The sequence below is a fragment of the Chlamydotis macqueenii genome, chromosome 6, assembly GCF_036417535.1.
Source record: "Chlamydotis macqueenii isolate bChlMac1 chromosome 6, bChlMac1.mat, whole genome shotgun sequence".
NCBI classification, from domain to species: Eukaryota; Metazoa; Chordata; class Aves; order Otidiformes; family Otididae; genus Chlamydotis; species Chlamydotis macqueenii.
The window spans coordinates 20,852,518-20,872,604 of NC_141561.1; the positions used below are offsets into that span (position 1 = coordinate 20,852,518).

Consider the following 20,087-nt stretch of genomic DNA (forward strand, 5'->3'; position numbering starts at 1 on the left):
TCTAAGGCGTCTTATTTTCTCTTTTCATATCTGGTTCCCAGAGTAACTTAGAGAATGAGCTCTAAGAGGTGCTTAAATTTCAGAAACTGATGATGGCCACTCAAAGTCTTTATAATACTGCAGGCAACTGCAATCGTGTCAGCATACAACAACAACCAACAAAAACCAACAAAAAAGCTCAAAAAAATCCCAAACAAAAGAAGTCCCAAGTTCTTCAAGTACAGAACTAGTGCAACTTTAAAGAAATAATTTTTGCCAGAGTTTTTTACCTGCTTTAGTAAGTTTACCTGCTGTGCCTATGTAAGTTACATATTATTTCTACTAGAGAGTAAGCTTTATATTGTGATTTGTATGACTATCAGTAATAATAAAAACCCAGCAGAATAAAAAGCTTTTTTTTTCTCATGCTAGATAGGAAGCTTAATTAGCATTAATTTAATTTTGAGAGCAACTCTCCCTTATTTCACAGAAGAGCTGCTGCTGAGATATTTTGCCATCTTTTTCCTTCCTATAGGACAAATGCACCTTTGACATCCTCCTCCTCCTTTTCAGTATAAAGTATTTATATTGTTCTGAAGTTAAAAAAAAAAACCAACAAAAAACAACCTTGTCTATAATTCATTTGGATGTGATGAAGAGGACTCTTCCTCTTGAATACACAACGAGACAAGCTATCCCAAAACTTATTTCCCTTATAAAAGAAGTAAGCAAACAGCAACCCTCAAACTTGAAAAAAAATAATATAAGGACATTGTTTTCTTCAATTAAGAAGAGGAATATATTTGAGGGAAATAGACAAGTTCTGAAATATTTTAAGGGATTTTTTAGCCAGCTGTAATCAAAGAGCTGGCTTCTAATATTTTTCCATTTCTTTGAAGTGAAGTTCTTTATCTTCTCTAATGCTAGGATGCAAATACTAAAAGAACTGCACAGTAATTTATCAGTGCCTAGAAACACCTGAGTTTGCCATATGGTTCTTCTGTAGGCAGTTACAGTTCTGAGTTTCAGCTATGCAACATTTCAAAGTGCACTACATCAATTTACGTTACAGTGCTATCTGAGATTTCCACCCAGCAAGTATTAGTAGGACTAGGCATCCTAGACAAAGTATGTGTACACTTTGGGCTACTGTCTGGCAGCTCAATGAGAAAGACAGAATTCCTCTTAAAAGTGCATTTCTCAGAATCACCACCTTTAAATTAGTCATTTAAGAATGAGATTGGCTGCATTCAGTTCTTTCAGCCTATAAACAACTGAGCTGAGCTTCCTTCACTGACAGATGGGGAGGCTGCACTACAGTTCAACAGAATAACACATGGCTTTTTGTTGTACCATTCTCCTAACTGGATGCTCTGCCTGGCTTCCCACTTCCTTGGGGGCCTGAACACATTTGAACTGATACTGTATTAAAAAAGAGTAAAATTAGGTGCTGTCAGAATGGCAGGTTGTCTTTGATTACTTTCTCTTGGAAGCAAGAATTAGAAAATAAGTGCTTTAATATTAACTTTTTACTTTGAAAGAAGAATTTCTTCATGCTAAACCTCTCCTGCAAAAACTATCAGATATACATATTTTTTCATATTTTTCTACTGTGGCTACTTTAGAAAGGGCAGTATTCTGAAGTTCTGTGCAATTTATTTCAGCCATTCTGCATGACTAAGACATTTTGTAAAGTCAGAGCTTGAATACAGATTAAGGTAGTGTGATAAATTATGCAGGACACAACTGATGAATAAATAGTTAAATGGGCAAAAAGATCTGGAAACTGAGTGAATTTGCACCAAATTCTAAAAATTTGCACTATCTATTATTATTATGATTAATTAGTATAAGCATCCTTTGTTTATTTTGTTTCTTCATGTGGGAAGAAGACAGAGCATATACTGTTTGCATAACCTTCTCTTATTTTACATTTAAAATTAAGAGTCAGTACTCTTAAATTGTAAGACTTCTAGAACATTTATACAGATTTAGCTTCCTAAGTACTTCAAGTTTTCGGCTATAAAAACCTACATATATTCATACTGATGAAGAAAACAATCACAACTCTGAGCCCCAACTCATGCAGACTTGGTAACCCACTGAATCACAGCAAAGTGGCACTCATCTTAAATTTTCAGTGAAAGTAGGTTTTTTGTTTTGTTTAGAGAGTATAATTTCATTGGAAAATATTTCTGGTTAGGAACATTTCTGACTTTTTAGTATAGAAGTTGTAGCATTTGTGCTGGAAAATCATTCTTTGGTAAGAATGCTTCCTGAGCAAAAAGGCATCATCACTTTAAAAGATGACAAATAGAGTAACTGTTTTCCATTTGGAAATAAGTAAGCTGACATAAAGTACAGGAGAAATGTGCTTTAACTCTTTCCCAACACTTTTCTTCAAATGAGAAACAGTAACAAAGAGCTATGGGGAGTTTTTTTTCCAACTTTCTTTGTAATTGATTCTCATTGGCAAAAGCTGGTAGACAACCTGTGTCATGAAAGACAGAAATGAATGTTTACAGTATATTTTGTGTGTATTATAGTCTCATTTACTCATTTTACATCTTCCAGTTGGAAAAAAACCTAATGAAAAATAGAATTTCAAAGCAGATAACTTTGGAACACTAATTCACAATTTTGGTCACTTTTCTCATGTGAATCACCTCCATGCCAAAAATAACATACATATAACCCTTGCCATTAAAAAATGCTTTTACACTTCAGAAAGAATGGTAATGATGTCTGCAAAAGGCTTCTCTACTGCTATTGTATTTTACTAGAAAGATAATGGAAAAATCAAAACTTTCAAGATACAACAGTGTATTTCATGTCCTACACTAGATTTTTACTAAGACAGAAAGGCCTCCTTCAGTGACTTGGTTTGTTGTATTTAACTGATAACTCCATATGAATTTATTATACCAACAAATTATTTGTTAAATTAAATCAAGTCAAATTGCAGGAAGAAAATTCTCAAATGAGGGATAAATGCTGAGACTTCAGAGGGAAATCAGTTCTCAGTTACTATGTGTGTTATGATGTTTGGGTGCTATATATATAGGTTTTTGTTTGTTTAAAAAGAATAATATTTAAAGTCACTTGTTTTGTGAATTCCTTATTGTGCTCCATTGCTGTATACTTTACTTACAAGTTAAATTCTCTGCAAAGGAAATCCAAAATTGTTGTTCGTGAGCTCTGCAATAAATTTTTTTTTTTTAATGAGCCAACAATTTTCAAGTGAATAGGGCCTCTATAAAACATATTTTAACACTCCTGCAGATTAATAATGTGTTAGCAGAAAAAGACATGTTGAGCTTAGCTCCTTCCATCCCAATTATACTGTGACATTAAATCTTGTGACATTTAATAAGAAAGGCCATTTCACCCATGGCTGCCTCAATTGCTGGCAATTTATGCAACAGTGTTCCCTCCTAAGAAACTGTTCTAAAAGAGGGCGGCTTTCTCACATGCTGATATGTCTAACTGACCATGTAAATTAAATAAGATGCAGAAAAATATGTAAAATTCTTCATCTTACAATTACCTGATGCCTAGAGAAAGAGGAATTAACCAGGCTGGCATGAATTCTTTTTGCAATTGCAATAGTGTTAATGGACTAAAGTAACAATGAACCAGAGTACAAAATAACAATGTATTTGCATGTAGATATCATTCATTTCTTTGTAGTATTTCACATTTGAGAATATGAATTCACAAGTTTAAATGTCTTCATTTTTTTTTAATTAAAAAACTGCTGTTAAACAAAACTTTTAGGGACACCACTAAATGAGCCACTGGAGTAAACCTAGCGTTGTCTTCCTTGAGGCAGAAGCAAGTGACAACCTTTAGGACCAGCTCAAGATTCTTCACAGGACAACAAGCATACACACTCTTTATCATAGCTTATAGGTAAAGAAATCTCAGCTAGCTGCTCATCTGGCTCCAAAACTGGAAGATAGATAGCTTGGTCTGTACCTGAAACAACTAGCCTTGCTGATAGGCAATGGGCTTCAGGATCTGAGCTAGAATCTGCATGCGGCACCAAGCAACAATATATGAATGCATGAGCTGGCTCTATAGATGTCTTGAAGATTTTTGCAGTGAGTCCCACTGCATGGTGGTGTAAAACAATGTTCAAACCATTTCAATTATTTGTGCCTCTAAAAGTTGCAAGTATATTAAGTCAGGTGTATTTAAGACCATCATTTTCATATTTTCAGATAACTACGGAGTCACATAGTTCAGTAAATGGCTTGGCTGGCTTTCAAAAAGAGTCTGAGTTCTTACAGCAATTTATTTTACTCCATTATGAAACAGAATTTTACAGTCTATTGTTTAGGTAGGACAGATGTTTCACATCAAATAGCCAAGTGTTGAAGAGCAGGCTGTTTGCCCCAGGTAAAACCTCTGTGAATGTCACAAGGACTAAAGAATTGCATCCTGCCTTGATTAAGGCTGGGTAAACTAATTCAAGTTCACGCTCATGGGAAAATTTTTTTTCTATTCTGCTCAGCAATAGCTATTTTCCAGTTTTTCTGTAATGTTACAACATAAAGTATGGGAAAATCAGGTAACAAAAAGCAAAATTAAAAGCTTAAACTTGTCGATCTTTTCAAAGAAAAAAAGCAGCTAAATTTTAACTACTCCATACTATCAAAATCACATGCTTTTACAGATTTGTAGGTGAAGAGAACAGTGTTTGCCTTCAGTGTTTGCTTTCATGTATAGTGGCAAAAGTTAATCCAGCCGCTCCAACTTCAGGGCATGCCACAATCTGCTGTGTAGGATGGATAAATGAATGAATCACTGAGCCATGATCTTCATCCTTCTTTGAAAATCACGGTTATTTTTGGTACTAAGTTATAAAAAGTTATTTTTTGTAGAAAATGCCTGTGCAGGAATAGGCACTGTACAAAATCCTCTGAAAATATGCATTATAGAAAATACAGGGCTTTCACTGAAGGTGCCCCTGGCAAGGACTTTATGCCAATATCCGATTTCATGCACCTTTTCAGGTAATATCTCTATAAAGCATTCACACCTAATACAGAAGAAGACAAAGTCTTTACCTATGTGGCAGGTGTAGATAAAATCCTAGGAAACCACAACGAGAAAAACACACTAACTAAATAAAAATTGAGGCACGGGGAGGGACAACACCAAAATAATTAAACTAAGGTCTGCATCTTAATTGTGCTAGTTATAAGAACAAGAGAGAAGGAAGAGAAATATTCCCAAGCTCATTTTTCTCTTTTCATTTCCATTTCTTAGGGATTTTTTATGTTTATAGGAAAAGTCAGATTTTACCGCACTGAAGCTAAATGCCACCAAAATTTCTTTGGCACAGCCCTGATTTCTTTAGAAATCAAATACATCGCTAACACTTGTGAGCATTTTAAAGACAGAATTAACAGATTTGCAAACTTTCCCTGTGTAAAAATGCCACAGGGACAGGGCTGGCTGTTGGCATAGAACAGTCACAGATGCTTGCTTAAAAGCTTGTTGCCTTTGTGTGTGCTGGTGAAATGGATGGTGGCTTTCAACATTTGCTCCCTACTTGCACAACCCTCCTCTGCTGACATTCTGGGCCCTCATGTCCTTTCAGCAAGGAGGAGCCAGTTACCTGTGGTGGTGGCACACAGGTACTGTCCCCATCTCCCTCTTCTCTTGGGGTCGGTGGCAGAAGCAGAAGGCCCTGCTTCCTGGGACCCTCTCACCTTGCTCTGTGGTCCTTTCACCCCTGCACCCCACAGGGGCGGCCTGGGCGCCGAGAATGGAGTCAGCAGGAATGTGTTTCGTCACAGCATTTACAGCAGAAAGTTGCTTAAAGTTCACAGGCTCATGATAAGAGCCATAGTAACTAAGCCTGACTGATGCTAACTGCTGCAGGGTGAGTTCCAGCCTGTGTAGGGGGAAGGAAGAGGGGGTTCTCAGAAACACGGCAGGCTGCAGCCTCTGTACAGAGCAAGGGAGAAGGGAAAGCCATACCGATCAACACCCTTTCACTTGTCCTAACACGCACCAGACTCCTAGCCAATTCCCCAAAGCTTTGCTTCCCTTCCAAGCCTTCCCCTTTCCTCGCTGACTGAGCTCTGCTCTGACAGTCTGCCAAAACTAACCTTTGCCATTCCCAGGCAGCAGCCTGTTTTCCTCCATTGCTGAAGGGCCTTGGGTTGGTTTTGGCTGTATTTCTCCGTCATTCTCTCACCATATGTGTACATTAGAAAACTACTTTTAGAACTGCATCAGCTACAAATGAAGACCAATTGTTTGGTTTTTCCCCCCTGTGCACTGCTGCTCCTTCAGTTATTACACTAGAAGTTAGAGATAATTAAAAAATCACGTAGACACCTCTTTACATCACCAGCCCTTCTCCTGTTACATAGGAGAACAGGGCATAAGGATTAGCTGCTTCTTGTTCACGCATCTAGAGACGCAATAGACTCTCCCTTCAAAAAGATGTAGGTTTTTATCATTTCAATTCAGAAAATAAGCAGAAATAGTTTGGAGCCTTAGCATAGTATATTTGAGTCTCTGCCAGATAACCTTTTTTGAGAAATATCAATGCTCACATCAAAGGGCTTCAGTTTGTGGGCTGTTATTGCTATAGCCTTTGAACAAGGGCAGAAAAAATATTTTTATTTTTAAATGTGTATTGAGCAAGTATTCAATTAAAATGAGAATTCAAGATTTGATTCTACCTCTATACAAGCCTGTTGGAAATTTCCCTACAATTTTTATCTTTTGCAATTTTAGCTCTGATATCTATTTTGGCTTCTAGATGTCCAAAACAGGTTCATTAATTATATTCCAGAATTATAACAGAATTCTCCAGATGCAACATTTTCTTAAATTTTTATCATAAAGGCTTTTTACACTAGGATTCTAGAATCATTTGCAAAATTGAAAAATAAAATCTGTCATTTTTCCTGTTCTGCTTGGAAATTAATGTAACATTGTTTAATTTGAAAGAGTGCATAAGCACAGTGCTGGTGAATTGCTTCAACTATCAACGCAACTGGGAGACAGTAATAAAACTTCCTTGATATGGAACCATCAACAATGCAATTTGTGAAGGGGATGATGATTACCTGTGGACAAAAAAGAAATTCAATCTCTTTCATGCACCCACCTACAAATGTAAAATTCATTGTAATTTGTACTGGAGCTAAAGAATGGTATCTTTGAGGTAGGTGCCATAAAAATTAAAAAAAAAAAACCCAAAACCATAGTTCTGGCATGCACAGTGTAACATAAAATTACAGGTCTTGATAAGAAAATAATCGCAATTATTTTGAGTAGCCCTGCATTACTCTTCTGTTCACTAAAACATAATTATTGATAAATAATTTAAGTAAGTCCATTTTCTCCTCATTGTAGCTGAATTACCTTCATGGACATTATGAGTCTGATTTTGCTTCTTACAAAGTCTATGGCAACTTGTCAGCTTTCATTTAAATTCTAATCCCTAGAAAGCTTTCCTCTTGATATCTGGCACAGTGCCTTTTAATATATCCCTGTTATTATCAATCTAATAACACGACATAAGGCGTGCTCAGAGAGTGAGAAGACTACTCTTTGCTATAAATTAATGTACACTGCTGGGACTTCCCCTTATCAAACATTTCAGTTGTGAATGACATAATTGTTACAAGTGAGGCAAAGTTTGTAGGCAGAGCGAATGTATTTTATTGCACCAACTGACATAGCTGAAAAAAAAAATCAACAAACCCAGAAAATTTTCTGTTCCCAAAAGCACATCTATTTTGCCCAGCCATATCAGCTGCTTTTAGCAAAATACACAAAATACACTCTCTCTTCATACAACCTTGCCTTCTTGGATTGTCAGAGATAAAACACGACCACTACAAACATTTTCAAGTAGTGATGATGCCATGGTAACCATGCATAAATATTATTTTTTGCTTGTGTTCAGGCAACATATATCTACTGGGAGGATTAAGAGAGAGTATTCCACAAGAAAAACAGTTCCTGCAAATACTAGTCCTCCACCAAGTTCCCCTGCAAAATTTTACAATTTTATATTTAAAAATCTTAATTAAAGTTAGCTGTCTTGTTTAACACAAAATAAGATGTCATTCACCATATGGGAAAGCTGGGAAATAAGGTATGCTAAGTGCTGTCAAGTGCTTACAGAAAACAAACCCACTTTGACCCCATTCAACATTTTAATCCTAGATGATGAGTATAGTATGAGGCTTCCCTGTGGGAGGGTGGTGTGAAGAATACAAGGAAATGGACTGTAAATGCCTAGACTTGTATATAGCAACTGGAACAATAGAAAGGGTACACATTTCAAGGCTGTATTTTAATTGATTAAGTAGCTTCATCTCCTAGATAGCAAAATAGACTCCCAAAAGTATCGCAGTACAACTTTCCATAGCCCTTTCCTATAGGTTTACTCTCTCCCTCCCTGCAGCAGTAGGACTTGCCCTAAGCTTACTGTTTCCATAAACATTGAGAAGTGTTTTGTTTTCACTTAGGAAGGAAGGTGCGAGTGATTGCTTTTCCATAGCCTTCAGCTGTGCAGCCAGGTATTTGTCACACGCAGGAGGGCCTGTTTGCGTGGAGCAGGCAGTGGCTGCAAGTGTTTGGAGTCGCACTGACTTCATCCTTGGAAAACACATTCCTTAAAGCTTCAAATGATGCAACAGTGACAGTAATTATCAAATAGTTCAAGATAATACGAAACAGTGTTTCAAGGCTATGACAATGCAGAAATACTTCACTATAAACATACCTCCCTGATCCTAATGCCTGAAGCTGGAAAATATTTATGACAAAGTACAGCAAACCACTGCCATTAAAACTGATGGGAATTTTACCGCCAGCTTCCATGGTAGCGGTTCATAAAAATGTATTTACTGAGGAAGGCAGACGTAATTCATATGTATGACTGCGTGAATGCTTATACATATGCATATAGATATTATACTTCAGTATATTCCTTTTTTTGAAAGTCAAAGTACTTGGAAAAAAAAACAACTATGTCCTTTGTCTAATTTTATCTTCTTACATTCTTATGATATATTTTAGTATCATGTCTTCATGTTTCCCATAAGCTTTCTTTTATGTCTAAAAACACACCAGAAATAGTATCTTCAAGCTCTTCTATTTCTGCTATGAGTTAAATTTATATATGTTAAAAACCCCCTTATCTTTGAAATAAGATTTTAACTGCCTTACTCTATTTAAATGCCAGCAGTAATTACAATGCAGGAATTTCTCTCATGCAATTTCTTTGGCTTTTTAAAACCAAGAATTAGAAGCCTGGTAGCAAATTCAAATGAACACATTACATGGTTTATCTGAAAATGCAGAGTCAGATTCAATTAAACACAATTAACCTCAAAACCTGCCACCACTTCTGAGGGTGAATCATATCTCTCCCAGCAGTCAAACCTTCATGCGATGAGTCTCTCAACAGGCATCATGTCTGTCAGCCCGGAGGGGCCGACTCTGCCGAGCTCCTAAATGCCCATGTTGTCCAGTTAGCATCATTGCAGTAATTTGTGCAAATGAAGCACAAGGACTCTTCATCTTTACAAGTTTCTTCTGCTTAATGAGTAGAGGAATCGAAGCAGCAGTGAGCTGTAAGTTGTATGGGACTGGTTAGCTGTATCTGGGGAGAAGGGAGAGAAGACATGCAGACCAACTGCTTCAGTATGAAAACGGTAATCATAGAGCAGTTCTGTACCTGCTCTAGGATTAAATTTTTATTTCTACAAAGACAGAATTAACAAATCCAACTCCTAACAATCCAACTGCTCCATCAGCTGGAAGATCCTGATAGAATTTGATCAGAACTAAATCAATAAGGTTTTACAGAAATGTAGCAATGTATCTACAGAAACTACTTTGTAGATCATAAATAAGTCAGTAGTTAATGACATCCTGGCCTCCTTTACGTGCTGCAGCAGCTAAGTAAGGCCTTGTACTGATGGAAAATAGCTATCTTAGGATTCCTTTGCACTCAGGGTCCTCCAGAGGAAAGACTGAACAGGCTGTCTCTGCAGAATATCTCAAGAATAAACCTTTTTCATTATTTAAATGTAGTGGTATCTTAGCTTTTCTAACTGGACAGTTAGGAGTTGGAAGCTGGAGAAATAATATGTCTCTATAGATCATCTCCACTTGCTCATTTCCTGGAATCCTGTATTAAGCACAAGATGTATGACTTTTTATATCTCATTCTAAATCAGCCTGCAGCAGGTACACATTTATGTGAACTTATACTCCAAACATTCAATTTAACAGAACCACATAGTGACGGAAAACCCATTCTGTCACTTATGGCTGTCTATCCATTAAATAATTAGCCTAACCTACCTCTCTGAGTGCCATGCTGAATTTTACAGCTTTTATTCTAAAATACATTTCTTCAGACTCATAAAAACCCTTGTCCTTCTGTAAAATCTGTTTTCTTTTATCTGAAAACCAATTAAAATATCTAGAAGTGTATGTAGTGAATGGAATGAGAAGAAATGGATTTTGGCTATTCCTATGCTATCTGAGGGGAGGAGATGGAGTTAAGAAGCCTTAAGCCACCTAAAAACATAAAGAACTCTGCTTGTGAGCTGAAAAATGGAAAATTAAAAATTTCAGAGTAACATTTTACAGAGAGAAAGATTTTAAGTGCCTGAAAGGAGATGATCTTTTAACACACAGTATTTCTAAATGATAGCTATAGTGTCAATTCCATGACTATAATTAGGTCTGACAGTCCTCCTCCATCTCCTGCCCTCTGTGACCATGTAAGTATTTCAAACAAAGTAAAATGCTCAAAGAGTGGTTGAAATGATCTCTCCTGCTCCCTCCTTTCCAAAATCTTATTGCAAGTATTTTTAAAATGCAGTTCGTCCTGTCTACAATTATCTAAAAAATACCAGTCTTGTATCAAAAGTTTTTATTTTCTATTTCGTTGGGAATAAAAGCAATTAATCTAAACAAAGTTGTTCTCTCCTTCAGACCTCCACTCACAGCGGTGAAAAATTAATTTTTCACACAGCATTAGTTTTCAGATATTTTGCCGTTTGTTTTTTTAGCTCACAACAAAAAAGGGTGTTCCCATTTGTCCTCTGCATTTCAAATACACAGAATGATGCATAAGTTTATCAGGTAAAGAACCCGATCCATTCTTTGGTTTATATCATTTTCTTTAGAGACGATCTTTCACAAAACTTTTTGTCTCGCACTGAGAGACTAAGGCACATCTTCACCTACAGTAAACATTAGCATTTTTATTCCCTCCTTCAAAGGATGTCAAGAATCACACTGTCACAGAGTCACCCTTTCCATTATCCCTTTAAAAAAAAAAGAAAAATTATCAAATGGAAAACTACTACTGGGAGGCAGGTGAGACTGCTAATGTACAAAGTGACTTCTACTAGAATGACATAGAAAATGTTCATAACTGGCATTTGAGGAAGGGCAATGACACTGCTACTAACCCAGACTAATTTGCATTGTGAAGTGAAATTATGTTCCAATATGATAAACCCATGACCCCAACAAGATATTAAGCAGATGTGTCACAGCTGGTCCCTACCTTAAGCTAGCAGGTACATAGTATGTCAAGTACCAAATCGGGCTGAATGCTGTGCGGAATACAGGTGTGTCTATACAGCATAGTGCTGCTGCAGAAAGGTGCAAAGGAAGCGTAACCGCCTCAGAGACCAGAAGCATTACAGTTGTATCAATTTGGCCCATGCATCCAAGACACCAGTTAAGAAACTTCCTTTTCCCTTTTCTCCCTCCTGCTTAGGCCCATCTGCACTGAGGTACAGTCATGATCTGAGCTTGTTATTAAGTGAGGGTGGTACACAGAATTAGATGGCTGGGTCTCCCACGGGCAGTCTTGGGCTCATTCTGCCTGTGCTCTAAACTAGCTGAATGCAAGCCTGCCTTGCTTAGGCAATGCTCTGCTTTTCCCATGCCTCGCTATCTTCGCCTGAGCACAGGCCCTTCAGATTAGCATCGACTAAGCCAGCCTTTTTTGAGCAAATACAAAAGGAAGAGGGTAAATGAGCCATGCTCACATGAGGCTCCGTCAAATCTACACTGCAACAGGTTGTGTGAGGCACTGCATCCACCCAGCTCCAGCATTTTTTCTTGGTATTGTATTGGGGTTTGTTGCACTGCACTGGGGTATTATAATGCATTGTTGTACCTCATGAGAGTCAAATTTTGCTATCATGACTGAAATACTTTATTAACTACAAGCCTCTGTGGGTTATGTTAGCACTTGCTATCCGATACTTTACAACGCATATACCAATGGAGTGCAAACAGCACCCAGCAATATCTAAATTTCCCCGTGATACATAAAGAGACATACATATGTTGTCTTATTTTGTAGTGATACTTTAAAAACAATTTATTTTAGCTGAAAGGAAGATATTTTAATAGTATTTAAAGGTGTGGTATATAAATTCTAATTTAGATTCTAAAATGGTGCAAGATGAACAAAATTTAAAGCATTTTATATAAATATGCTTTTATGATAATATCTAGGGTTTCAAAATTGTACACTTGATAAAGAAAAAAAAAAACATTATCCAGTAACTTTTTTGCAAGTGTTTTCTAAGTAAATAGTGGCTACCTACATGACAAATACAGCTTTATCACCAAAATGTTGCATTTCTATGTTGATACTAACTACTACAAAGCACTTTAATTGTAATAGCAAAAGTTGTTTGTATATTCCAGTATTGAGTAACAAAGACTTTAAAAAATGTAAAACAGGCACAATAACTCACAGTCTAATGAAACAGAAAAAGAACAAGGCAAAAAAAGAACAGTATTGAGAGGGGAACAGAGAAAGAACTCGCAGAACATCATTTTTAGGATCGATATAAAAGAAAAGAAAAAAGTGACATAGGAGATAAATATGTGTAGTTAGTAGGTAGGAAATTTAATTCTGACAAGATATAAGGAGGAGCATTAATGAAGACATCATTTGTCTAGTTTGGAGAAAAGGAGGCTGAGAGGTGACCTCATTGCTCTCTACAGCTTCCTGAGGAGGGGAAGTGGAGAGGGAGGTGTTGAGCTCTTCTGCCTGGTATCCAGTGATAGGATGTGTGGGAAAGCTGCACAAGGGGAGGTTTAGACTGGAAATTAGGAAGCATTTCCTTAGCAGGAGGGCGGTCACACACTGAAACAGGCTTCCTAGAGAGGTGGTTGATGCCCCAAGCCTGTCTGTTTAAGAGGCATTTGGACAATGCTCTTAATAGCATACTTTAACTTTTGGTCAGCCCTGAATTGGTCAAGCAGTTGGACTAGGTGATGGTTGTATTTCAGGTTCCAACTGAAATAATCTATTCTATTCTGTTCTATTCTAAACCAAAAGAAAATTGTAAAATCAAGGAAGCAGGAAGGCCTGACAAGGAGAAGGGCAGAAGAGGCAAACTAAGGCAAATGCAACTGTTCAAGACAGGTATGACATGGTGAGGGGAGAGAGTTAGAAAAGAGCTTGGTCTTCAAGAAGTCAAAGATAACATGAGAACAATAAGAAAAGGTAGTTTCAGTAATAGGAATAAAAAAGTAAACATTGTGGAAACTGTCCTGTCATGACAGGTCAGAAGAAAGGACAGGACAGCCAGCAGCAGACCTGGAAATAAGAACTGGCAGCAAAGCATGAGGAAGGGAGAATTAAGTTTGCTTTGTGACAGTCCTGGTTTTGTGATGATGGTACGATGTGGAGGGAAATTGTTCAGGGAAAATAGCTGGATACTGAACCTGAGTGAGAGATGAACAATGACATGTTAGGGAGCCAATGTCATCGCATTTTACTGCAATATGGTAACTAATTAAGCTGTCAATCTCATGGAGGATAAAGTAGTGTTTTCTAAAGCTGAGGTGGACATGATATCCCATGAGGGTTGTATGGATGCTTTGCACTGTACACCACACAGATACAACCTCCTGCACCTCATGCAACCAATATCTTTCATATTCTGAAGCAACTGTTCTTGTAATCCTAGTCTCCTTTGATAGTCCCCCCCTCTCAAATCTCATTTATCAGTCAACTGGTGTCCTACAAGTTCTCTTTTTCTACCATATGCTTATGCTACCATAACTGCGATTCACAGAAAAATTAGATCATGCTATAGGTAGCCATGTCTATTTGGACATGCACTTTAATTGGTAGTCTGAGATTAACATTAGGTTAATCTCAGGAAAACACTAACTGAAAATGAAGTGCAAGACAGAAATGACAGCAAATAACCTTCATTCAAACTGGAGTTTGCTTGCTAACAGGTGCAGAGAGGGTTCCGAATTACCATATGAAATTCAATAATCAGATTTCTTACAGTTTGTTCCTACCCAGGATAAACAGATCTGCCTCTCTATTTGCTGATTTGGACATCATCAGCATAATCTCATGGAGATGAATTTGGTGAGATACAGCTACTTAATAGAAGAGATCTCTCCCAGCTAGGACGAGCAAGATGCCCTAAATCAAGAGGCTTCTCTCACATTTCGTTTTCCCTGGTGCTTATACAGGCTTTTCATTTATCTGTTGGTTTAGCAGGAAAAATTAATTTTTCTGTTTGCTGAGCTTGCACGCAGGCTTCTGTGCCTTCATATGCTGCACTCATGCTTGTACTCCAGGTGAACTCAACTCCCCGCAACTCTAGCTAAATACGGGAGGAGTCCATCAGACATATGGAAGAGCTCATACCATCCTCAGCTTCCCAGTCGTCTGTAACCTCACCCATCATCAGACTGAGGAGGGGGCCAAATAAGACGAGAGAGCACCTAACAGCAGATGTGTACAGGCTGCTGGTACTCACTCCCTTTTTCTGCCATGCAGTGTAGCTACAGCATTCATCCAAGGAATGAGAATGAATAGCCTTTCAAAAGGTGCCCTAAAAAAAATAAATAACAGTGCAAGATTTATCCAGGAAAAGGATTCAAATCTTGGGACCCCAGTGACATGTGAGGCAGAGATAATATCAGCTAGGGAATAAAAGGAGCAAAAGCAAAGATATTCTTAATGATACACAAAATTCTAATTAAAATGTCTCAGCAAGCATTGAAATTTGTTTGCCACTGATATTATGACATGCATACTGGATTTAATGTGTAATCAGTGCTAATCCATTCCAAGCCTTGCAATATCGGCAACATTTAAGGCAGACCACAAATGGAAATTACACAAATAATAAGGACAGCTCAGAAAGAGAGTTGAGAAAGGTCCTCTAAATATCATTCAAGACAACAGTGAGATTACGAGAAATTCTGTGACCTCATAAAACTGTTGGTCTCACTTCTTTTCTGTGTTGTTCTCCTTCAGGCCTAATTGAGATCTCTGCATCTGGGTGCAGTACCTTTTAACAAAATGTCAATATTAGAGAAATATGCATCAACACAACTGCTATAATTCTTTAAATCTTAACAGTAAAGATTCTTTATACCTGCCTACAGTCCAGATGAGGACTTTTTTGACTGTAGAAGCCTATTTCAATTGTTCTGCTGTAAAGGAGAACATATATGTTTTTATAGGACTTTTTGAACTTGCTTAGTCCCTTTGCTTCATTTGCTTGTTCTTGGCTTCATTTGTTCTTTATAAACAGATATACACGTATACTTTTTAAAGATCTCTTAGGATTAATACATTGTTTAATATGATTGTTTACTTAGAATTTTATTGATGCTTTTCTGCTGAAAAGCCAAAACCAAAGCATCTAAAACAGTTTATAATGATCCCACTTAAAATGACCTACAGTTACTCATGTGGCTTTATTTTTAAAATAAATCTCAATAGTTTTCTTAAGGATCGTGAGGCCTGGTTGGGCAACCAGTTAATGACTTTTCATTATTTTATTTAGTGCCTGATGGACCAAAACCTTTTCCCAGAGAACATAAGGCCTGACCCTGACCGGAAAAATAAATCTCAAGTTGCAATCATTAACATTATAATTTCTTGCTTTCCTACAAAGAGCTTGCCAAGACAGTACAATGAATTTCAGAAATATGTAGGGACACTGCTGTTAAATTACATGGAAATCTGAATATACAAACTCCTTCATCATCTTCTTCCAAAGTATTCTAAAATCCAAGTCAAGTTATTTTAATGTTGCACCGGTACAGACCTGCTTGCTTCTCTAAAAGGCCACCAAAATGCCACTGAAGTTAAAATGGATGAGTTAACCTTTTGAGAAGTACTCACAGTGCCACAATTATTCTGACCTTTGACTGTACAATCCTTTAACTTTTCTAGCTATTCATTTAATGCCCATTTGTATTTTTTAAAATTATTACTACATGATTGAAAACATTTGTTTGCCAATCCCTCACTATGACATGTAGCAGTTTGCTGCAACTTCGTTGCAGCAAACTACTTTGGTACAGGCAGTTTTAATTATTTAACCCATAATAAATAAGGCCCTAGATGTGGGGCAGGCAAAAACTACGGAAGCAACAGAAGCCCAGAAACAATTAGCATGAATTATTTTTACAACCATCTTAATGCATAAAGCTGTTTTGATGGATAGATAAGTTTTGAGATTAAAAGAACCCACCAAAACAAAACCAAATCCTTCTCCCTCTAAAAAGATGATGCTGCTTAGGGCTCATCCTTCAGCAAGAAGCGGAGAAGAAAGGCTCATCTCCACAGCCTCACTTCAGCTGTGAAAGGAGTGGAATGGGCCACATCCTGCTAAATCATGCAGAGCTAAGGTAGAATAGCGATTCTCACCTTGATTTAGTTCTTAATAAAAAAGTGATTGCATTCCCTAGCAGTAAAATGTTATGAACAGTCATATAACAACAGCCTATCCCCAAACTCCTTCCAAATTTGGTGACTGATAAGGCTTACCAGTAATCTGTCTCCTCCACTGATAACAATTAACCTGTTGAACTTCATCAGCAGCCTACTAGTTGTCACTACTGGTGACAGTACATTCTGGTCAGCAAAGTGATTTCATAGCCCCAGTGATCTCTTGGGCACTTGTTCATGTTCAAAACCGGTTTTCTACCCGCTCCCTTCTCTGACTGTAGAAAATCCAAGTTCATAATGCCATTTCAGGGAAAACATCCAGTCCAGAAGGCTGAGAAAGAACACAGATCTGCCCAAATCCCATGTATGAAATAGACTCGTAATGGGAGAAGAAACAGGCCTTGATGCCTAAAGGAAATATAAAAATCAGATGTTAAATTTATCATATGCAGCCAGTAGAAGAGTGTTAACAGCGGCAACAAACCAAAACTAGTACTTATATTAAGTTCCACTAGCCATGGCAGTACTTTTTAACCTATTTTCCTTCTCAGTACCAACCAGTGTGTAATCAACTTAGGGTCTTAAAAGTCACTCAGGCGCATTAATAAATATAAAGGCCAGAAGGCAAAAGCATCCACAACTCAGCAGTTTGGTTACCTACACTTCTGTCAGCACTTATCAACTGGAAATTTTTTACGCCATGTGAAATAGCAAAATTGAGAGATGTCAGTTTGAAAAGAATGCAAATTAGACAACTTCAGCAAATTAAGACCAAAAAACTTATCATGAGCCAACTCCTAGATACTGAGTAACTCAGCAACTGCAATGCACCAACCCTGAAGACAAAAACAAAACCCATTTTAAACCACAATCAGTGCATGTAGCTCTGTTTGAGAGAGTACACTATTTAAAATACACCTTTTGGTTAACGATGGTATTATTTTAACTATTTTATAGGAATCTTAGAATAGCTCGCCATGTCTCTTGCGGCAAGCTGAAAGGATAATATTGTAGCCTGACATTACTATACAAAAGAGGTCTATATGCCATTTTAAGTTATTTTGCTGGTACTGTATTGTTTACTCCAACTGCAATGTTTCCCATTTCTCTAACATTCTCAAGATATGTATTAACAAAGAAATCTGGGAGTCAATAGTGAATATTGGTCCAGCATTCATTATTCTTTCAGCACACAAGAACTCTGACAAGCCAGTCTTGCACTCAAACCTTGAGGACATTTTATTGAGTTAAGAAGCAATGACTCTTCCAAGTTCATTAGAAACATGCCAACTTATGCAAGAGGAAAAAAAAAAAACAAAACACCTAGAAACAAGAAGTGTTAGAAGAAGGGAAAAAGCCATCACTGAAGTTTCTAAAGAGGTGAGGAAAATGACATGTTAGCAGGTTTAAATCACAGAGGAAATAAAGTAAATATCAAAAGAGAAAGGCTGACTGCTGCATTCCCAGTGGAAACACCTTAAATTAAAGCAGAGAGATGCAACAGTGAGATCTTACAACACTAACCTTTTGAGATCATGTCTGCATTGCAAAATTACTTGCAAAAGATAACTAAACCCTCATCCTCCTGCTTCGTCCTGTGTACAGGGTTCAGAATTAAAGGCTAGATATTGAGACAATCCCTCCTCTGGCTGTTCTCGTAGCCTGAACAGCAGGAATCTAACGCAGTCATTCATGAACAGAACAAAAAATGTTCACAAGGACTTCCATTAGATATGTTATTAAATTATCAGATTAAATATTTAAGGACATAGCTATGACATTAAATATCATATTCTATGAAGTCAAGTCACAGCATTTTCACTTTAATGGAACCTTGAAAGTGTGTAGATTATATCCCCATATCTTAACTCATCCAGTTGACATCTCAGCTGGCTGGTGATTTTATACTTTGCAGGCACAAACTATAAATCTGGAAATATTCATACCCCACTTCTGACAATTATTTTTTTAAAAAAGTCTTGTCAGGTGTGCATTGGTGAAAACAAGCATCATTTGTATATTTACTCCTGCATACAGTAGAGGTAGTGGGATGCAGGACTTCAGAACGCCACAACCATGCTGTCCCATTAAAGTGCATCAAAGAAAGCAAAGAGAAAGAGCACCACAAATAATTTTAATACTTTTTTTTTTAATGAGAATTTGCCAATGTGTCAAAATCTAACCATTATGTAGAGAACTGAATGACTTCAATAAAATTATAGCAGAATTCAAAAGCAGCTCTCCAGTGGAAGCTAAGAGAAGCAGCCTCTCAAAAGGAAGTCTGCCTAGTTTTCTGTCAGCACATTTATCCACTTAGACAGCAACTTGCTGAAGGCTAAAATGTAGAAACTAGCACAGTCTGAAATATGCAGGTGTTGCATCTACCATCTCTTCACACAGTTTATCAAGCATAAGCCTAAGTAACTTAATTCTCACAGTACTGCATTTAAAAATGCCCGAAGTATAATATTTCCAAAATGAATTAAGTTCTTGAGATTTTTCACATTGTCCGTCAGGCTCAATTCAAGCTGAGTTAGACTGATGTGTATTTAACTTACACTTAAATGTTTGTTTGGTGACTGAGGCGAAAAAGGTGCAAAGTTCAACCACCTCCTCTCTGTTCAGTGTAGGAGCATTATGGTTCAAAGATCAGCATTCGGGGATTATCGGATAAGAAGTGAAAACTTGCAGGGTACTCCAGACATCAGTTTCTGTTACCCAGAGCTGCAAAGATTTTCTCTCATTCTGTGTTGCGGTCGAAAGAGGTGATTGCTTCTCCTGCTCACTAACATTGCAATGGCTCCAGGAATTAGTTAAAAATACATTAAATTGAAGCTCTTTTTTTTCCTAGCCATGCATATTTAAAAGCAAAGAGTTTCCAGTTGCCTGTTCATACATTCTATGTATATTGCAGAACCTGGTAATGAACATTACATGTTACCTTTTTTTTTTTTTACATTTTCATGCCCAACCTTTTCCATTAGAATGAAGGCGTTTTGATCTCAGTGCCTTGCAACAGATGAAAAATAATTGAACAGCTTTTCAAGAGTAGAATTCTAGTTTGCTACTAACAACATGCATCTTTCCTACTAAACACCAAATTCAACCAGCCCTAACGTAATGCTCTCTGGCATAAGAGCAGAAAGAACGTACAATAAGATCTCAAGTAATACTGCTATTTCCTCCTTAAACAGAGAGATGTAACCCAAAGTGTTAGACATGGAACACATTCATTTAGGAATCAAAACTATTTGTATCTTAAAAATAGGAAGATATAAAAATAAAAAGCATAAGAAAGGAAACCTTTCAAAAAAGCCTTTTGGGGACTGGAATGGAATAAATCATTCTGGAAGTTGAGAAA

General features: G+C 37.2%; 1 protein-coding gene across 2 annotated transcripts in view; it reads left to right on the top strand.

Annotated features, from left to right (window-relative positions):
* Positions 1–20,087, top strand: part of B3GALT1 (beta-1,3-galactosyltransferase 1) — a 207,367-nt gene that overhangs the window by 107,508 nt on the left and 79,772 nt on the right. The gene's annotated exons all lie outside the window — the stretch shown is intronic.